Genomic DNA, 6,227 nt, shown 5'->3' on the forward strand with positions numbered 1-6,227 from the left:
TAGGGGCCTGTCAAGATAGGCTTCCAAACAAACAGGGGGTGCTACAAGAGATTCTGGGGACAATAGGGGGAACTGCCTTATTTTAATAGTTCTAACTGGAACAAGAAAGTTTAATTCTGCATTGTAGACTCTGCAAATGCTTTAGAACTCATACTGGGTTCAACACATATATGATACACTCTTTTGACAAAACAGCAACATTTTAGTCTGTTTTCTATTTTCCTTTAAAAAATTGGTTGCCAGACAAATATCATGTGATGACAGTTATATATGGAATCTAAAAACATAATACAAATGAGTTTATTTACAAAACAGAAACAGAGTCATCGACTTGAAAAACAAATTTGAGATTACCAAAGAGGAAAGGGAATAGAGGATAAACTAGGAATTTGGGATTGTAGATGCACACCACTATGTATAAAATAGATGAATAACAAGGACCTACTGTTTAGGACAGGGAACTATATTAAATGTCTTGTAATAAAGAATAATGGGAAGGAATCTGAAATACATATATATATGTGTGTGTATATGTATATATACACATATACATACATATATACATATATATAACTGAATCACCTTATTGTACATCTGAAACATTGTAAGTCAATAATACTTTTAAAAAATTTGCTTGCCATTTGCAATAACATGAATAGATCTAATGGGCATTATGCTAAGTGAAATAAGTCAGAGAAAGGCAAATACTATCTGTATGATGTCTTATATGTGGAATGTGGAGTCTAAATATATAAATACATAATAAAAATGTAAATATATATTCTATATAAATATATATTGTTATATTCCACATGCAAAGACTGTATGTATATGAAACCATGCTCATAGACACAGACAACAGGTTGGTGTTTGCCTGAGGTGGGGCATAGTGGGTGGGAGATATGGGTGAATTACTTTTAGTTTTGTTTTTAGCTTAAATACATTAAATTTATTTTAAAAATAAGACATAAAACAAAAGGTTGTCATGGCTTCATATTTTATCATAGGCTAAAACCAATTTATTCTTTTTAAATAGCATCTTGAAAATATAACCAGATGGTTTTAGCAAATGTATATTGACCTTTAAAAAATTGTTTTGGTACCAAGATTGATTTCTTTTTTAATCACGTATTTCTTCTCCACTTTAAGACCTGCTGACTGTGTTCGCTTTGGCAGCACATGTACTAAAATTGGAATGATACAGAGAAGATTAGCATGTCCCCTGTGCAAAGATGTTGCATTTCTTTTCCATGGGGATGGTCTTAATCCTTGTCTCCTGTACAATGTCGCAAACCTCCGTCCATTGTTCATCAGGCACTCTGTTTATCAGATCTAGTCCCTCAAATCTATTTCTCACTTCCACTGTATAATCATAAGGGATGATTTAGGTCATACCTGAATGGTCTAGTGGTTTTCCCTACTTTCTTCAATTTAAGTCTGAATTTGGCAATAAGGAGTTCATGAACTGAGTCACAGTCAGTTCCCAGTCTTGTTTTTGCTGACTGTATAGAGCTTCTCCATCTTTGGCTGCAAAGAATATAATCAGATTTTGGTGATGACCATCTGGTGATGTCCATATGTAGAGTCTTCTCTTTTGTTGTTGGAAGAAGGTGTTTGCTATGACCAGTGCGATCTCTTGGCAAAACTCTATTAGCCTTTGCCCTGCTTCATTCCATACTCCAAGGCCAAATTTGCCTGTAACTCCAGGTGTTTCTTGACTTCCTACTTTTGCATTCCAGTCCCTTATAATGAAAAGGGCATCTTTTTTGGGTGTTAGTTCTAAAAGGTCTTGTAGGTCTTCATAGAGCCATTGAACTTCAGCTTCTTCAGCATTACTGGTTGGGGCATAGGCTTGGGTTACTGTGATATTGAATGGTTTGCCTTGGAAACGAACAGAGATTAGTCATTTTTGAGATTGCATCCAAGTACTGCATTTCTGACTCTCTTGTTGACTATGATGGCTACTCCATTTCTTCTAAGGGATTCTTGCCCACAGTAGTAGATAATGAAGGAGGAGAGTGAAAAAGTTGGCTTAAAGCTCAACATTCAGAAAACTAAGATCATGGCATCTGGTCCCATCACTTCATGGGAAATAGATGGGGAAACAGTGGAAACAGTGTCAGACTTAATTTTGGGGGGCTCCAAAATCACTGCAGATGGTGATTGCAGCCATGAAATTAAAAGACGCTTACTCCTTGGAAGGAAAGTTATGATCAACCTGGATAGCATATTTAAAAGCAGAGACATTACTTTGCCAACAAAGGTGCACCTAGTCAAGGCTATGGTTTTTCCAGCAGTCATGTATGGATGTGAGAGTTGGATGGTAAAGAAAGCTGAACGCTGAAGAATTGATGCTTTTGAACTGTGGTGTTGGAGAAGACTCTTGAGAGTCCCTTGCACTGCGAGGAGATCCAACCAGTCCATCCTAAAGGAGATCAGTCCTGGGTGTTCATTGGAAGGACTGATGTTGAAGCTGAAACTCCAATACTTTGGCAACCTCATGCGAAGAGTTGACTCATTGGAAAAGACCCTAATGCTGGGAAGGATTGGGGGCAGGAGGAGAAGGGGACAACAAAGGATGAGATGGTTGGATGGCATCACCGACTCGATGGACATGGGTTTGGGTAGACTCCGGGAGTTGATGATGGACAGGATGGCCTGGCGTGCTGCAATTCATTGGGTCGCAAAGAGTTGGACATGACTGAGCAACTGAGCTAAACTGAACTGTGCAAAGATGACATGCAAATCCATGAACCATTCATTCCAAGTTAGAAAAAAAAAAAAATTCCTGCTGGCTTTAGAGTTCTGAGCAGCACTAGACCTGTGAGGCTCCTGTCTTCCAACTCTATTCCTAACCATCTTGTCTTTAACAGGAGACTTTCGGAATGTGTAAACAAATGATGAAGTACAAAGAGATTTCTCTGTCTCTCTTTTCTTTTTCAATCTTTCTTTCTCTCTCACCTTAGCTCCTAAACGATAGATCCAATGCTGGGTGTAAGTAGTTACACAAGAAATATTCATTTTTAAATCTTTTCTAGTAAATCATTTCTAATGTATATTTCCTTCCCACTAAACTAGTCCTATCCCTGGAAACTCATTCTGTCATTTACATACTAAACACTCATTGAATGAACATCTACAATGCAGTAAGCATTGTTCTAGAGCTAGGTGGTACATACATGAACAATTCTCTGTTCTCATGGAACTCATAGTCAATGAAGGATATGGACAGGAAATTGGAAATCCTAATTCAGTGTAGTAAATATATGCCTATGCCTGCACAGGGCACTTTATGAACATAGGAAAGAGCCCTGTAACTTAGCGGAAGGAGGGAGGGGATTAGAAAAGAAGGAGGTCATGATTCAGCTGAATTTTTAAAGGATGAGGAAGATTTAGTTATGGTGGAGAAAACTGGACAAGGTGTTTTAGATCAATAGTAGAACTTCAGCAAACGAATGGTGGCAATGGGGGAGGGTCACTTTTAAGGCTGAAGCATTGGCAGAGCATGGGGATTGGGGAAAATCAGAAAGAAGACATCAGCTTGGCTTTTCATGTCAAATGTTCACTGCAGCACTACTTGCAACAGAGAGGACATGGAAGCAACTTAGATGGCCATCGACAGATGAATGGATAAGGAAGTTGTGGTACATATACACAATGGACTATTACTCAGCTATAGAAAGGACCATCTGAGTCAGTTCTAAGGAGGTGGATGAACCTAGAGCCTATTATACAGTGAAGTAAGTCAGAAAGAGAGAGACAAATACCATATATTAATGCATATATATGAAATCTAGAAACATGGTACCGAAGATCCTATGTGTAGGGCAGCAAAGGAGACACAGACATAAAGAACAGACTTTTGGACTCAATGGGAGAAGGAGAGGGTGGGATGACTTGAGAGACTAGCATTGAAACATATGCATGACCATATGTAAAACAGATAGCCAGTGGGAGTTTGATGTATGAAGCAGGGCAACCAAAGCCAGTGCTCTGTGACAACCTGGAGGGATAGGGTGGGGAGGGATGTGGGAAGGGGGTTCATGATGGACAGAACACATATATAACTATGGCCAATTCATATGGATGTATGACAAAAACCATCACAATGTTGTATTTATACTCTAATTTAAATAAATAAAAAGATGCAATAAACATTGGTTGATTTGTTGAATGAAAAAAAAAAAAAAGAGTGAAGACTTTAATCCAAAAACTGGAGGGACTTTAACCCAAACTATTGGACATGGAAGCATTTTAAAGTGAGTGAGTGCAGAGAGGTACTTGCATTTTGGAAAGTCACTCTGGTAAGGTGGAGGAGTGTGTTTGGGTTGGCGTTAGAGGAAGCTCTTCCTTTGAGAAGACTGGCCAGGAGACGTGTAGTAAGCCAGCAGAGATAGGAACCGTTTTTGAGCCCAGACATTAACCATGCATTGTCAATTGTATTAGATGTAAGAGACAGGTGTAAGAGTTATGCAGGAGAAAGATTCTTTCATGCTTGGAGGCTGATGATACTGTGAGGAGAGAATCTGAGAGATGCTAAAGTCAAGCATCATTTCTAGGTTTCTGATTTGGGTAACCGGTGGTGATCTTTACTAATATTCGCCTATGGAAGAAGAGGATTTGGGGGTACAGTGATGAATATGTTGAATTTGAATGTCTGTGGAGTAAAACTGGAGATATCCAGGAGGCAATGTATGTGGAGCTCAGAAGAGTCACGTGAGACGGATAGAGATGGGAACCTCCTTGGAGAGGAGCTCATGCACAGCCCTGAGTGTGGTTGAGACCCTCAGAAAGAGTAGAGGAAACTCAAGGTTAGTAACAAATGGATGTGGACATTATGTTACCTGTTATGTGATAATGCCCTGGTGGCTCAGATAGTAAAGAATCTGCCTGTAATGTGGGAGACCTAGGTTCGATCCCTGGGTTGGGAAGTTCCCCTGGAGGAGGGCATGGCAACCCACTCCAGTATTCTTGCCTGGAGAATCCCATGGACAGAGGAGCCTGGCGGACTACAGTCCATGGGGTCGCAAAGAGTCGGATACAACTGAGCGACTAAGCATAGCATAACATATGTGATAACTGACTAGGAATGGAGCCCTGGTAGCTAGTGTGAATATTTTAGTCCCTGAGAATAATGAAGAAATTTTGAACTGATATTTAAATTAACTCTCTTCTTGTTTACCGTTCCTATGTTCCCTTACTCTGCTTTGTGTTATTCTTTGCAATGTTGTGACCAGCTGATCTGTACTTTCCTGGTTATATTATTATATTAATATACATGGTTATATTATCTAGTACAAATATTACTGGATTAACTAGGTAGCTTCCCTTCACTCTTAACCAACCCTTACTTTGAAAATTTACTTTTTTTTATTATTATTTTTCTCATTTTATTTCCATCCTCTGATGTGTATTTTTTTTTTCTACTCCTAATTAAAATGTGAGCATTTCACTTGTAGGCTTGCATGACTTAGGTCACTTCAGTCATGTCCAACTCTGTGCAACCCCATGGACTGCAGCCTGCCAGGCTCCTCTGTCTGTAGGATTTTCCAGGCAAGAATACTGGAGTGGGCTGTCATGCCCTCCTCCAGGGGGGTCTTCCTGACCCGGGGATCCAACTAGCATATCTTATGTCTATCTGTGTTAGGAGGCAGGTGCTTTAACTAGCGCCACCTGGGAAGCCCTTCACTTGTACCCAGCCCCACAAATTGAATATATGGATACAAAGGGGCATGAACTTCCCCTTCAAGGCTACCTTCACAAGAGCAACATATGTCTGCTTTCTTTCTTAGATGAAAATAATCCCCATGTGAGCCCCCATTAGGAAGGCAAGGGCTTTGATGAGTTTTCCTAGTTGTAATGGTGCGTATGTACAGTCCTCTGTAAACGTGCCTTGTTTTCTCTTTGGACCAAAGGTGGTCATCTCAGGGCTGAGAAGCTGAGTGCACGGAGCTTCAGGCAACATCAAGACGATAGTGTATGCTCAGCCTCACCCCTCTGGTTTTCGGCCCTCCAGATTATGCTGGGTGGCTCTCTTCCATCCTTGGCCACATTACCACTTCTTAATGTTGTCCTTTTATTCTAAAAGGACTCCAAGTCAATTCAGCATAATTGGAAGAGCATCTACTGTATATAAGACACTGTGCTAAGTGCCAGAGATAATATCCAGAAAGAGTTGCTATCTCTGTTTTAGAGGGGCTTATAATTTCATGAGATAAATATTTGCA

At 39.8% G+C, this 6,227-nt stretch overlaps 1 non-coding gene across 1 annotated transcript; it reads left to right on the forward strand.

Moving 5' to 3' along the window:
* Positions 1 to 1,160: 1,160 nt before the first annotated feature.
* Positions 1,161 to 1,267, forward strand: LOC133049803 (U6 spliceosomal RNA). The gene has a single exon (XR_009691482.1). It is a non-coding gene; the product is annotated as a U6 spliceosomal RNA (small nuclear RNA).
* The last annotated feature ends 4,960 nt before the right edge of the window (positions 1,268 to 6,227 follow it).

The sequence above is a fragment of the Dama dama genome, chromosome 30 (assembly GCF_033118175.1).
Source record: "Dama dama isolate Ldn47 chromosome 30, ASM3311817v1, whole genome shotgun sequence".
Lineage (NCBI taxonomy): Eukaryota > Metazoa > Chordata > Mammalia > Artiodactyla > Cervidae > Dama > Dama dama.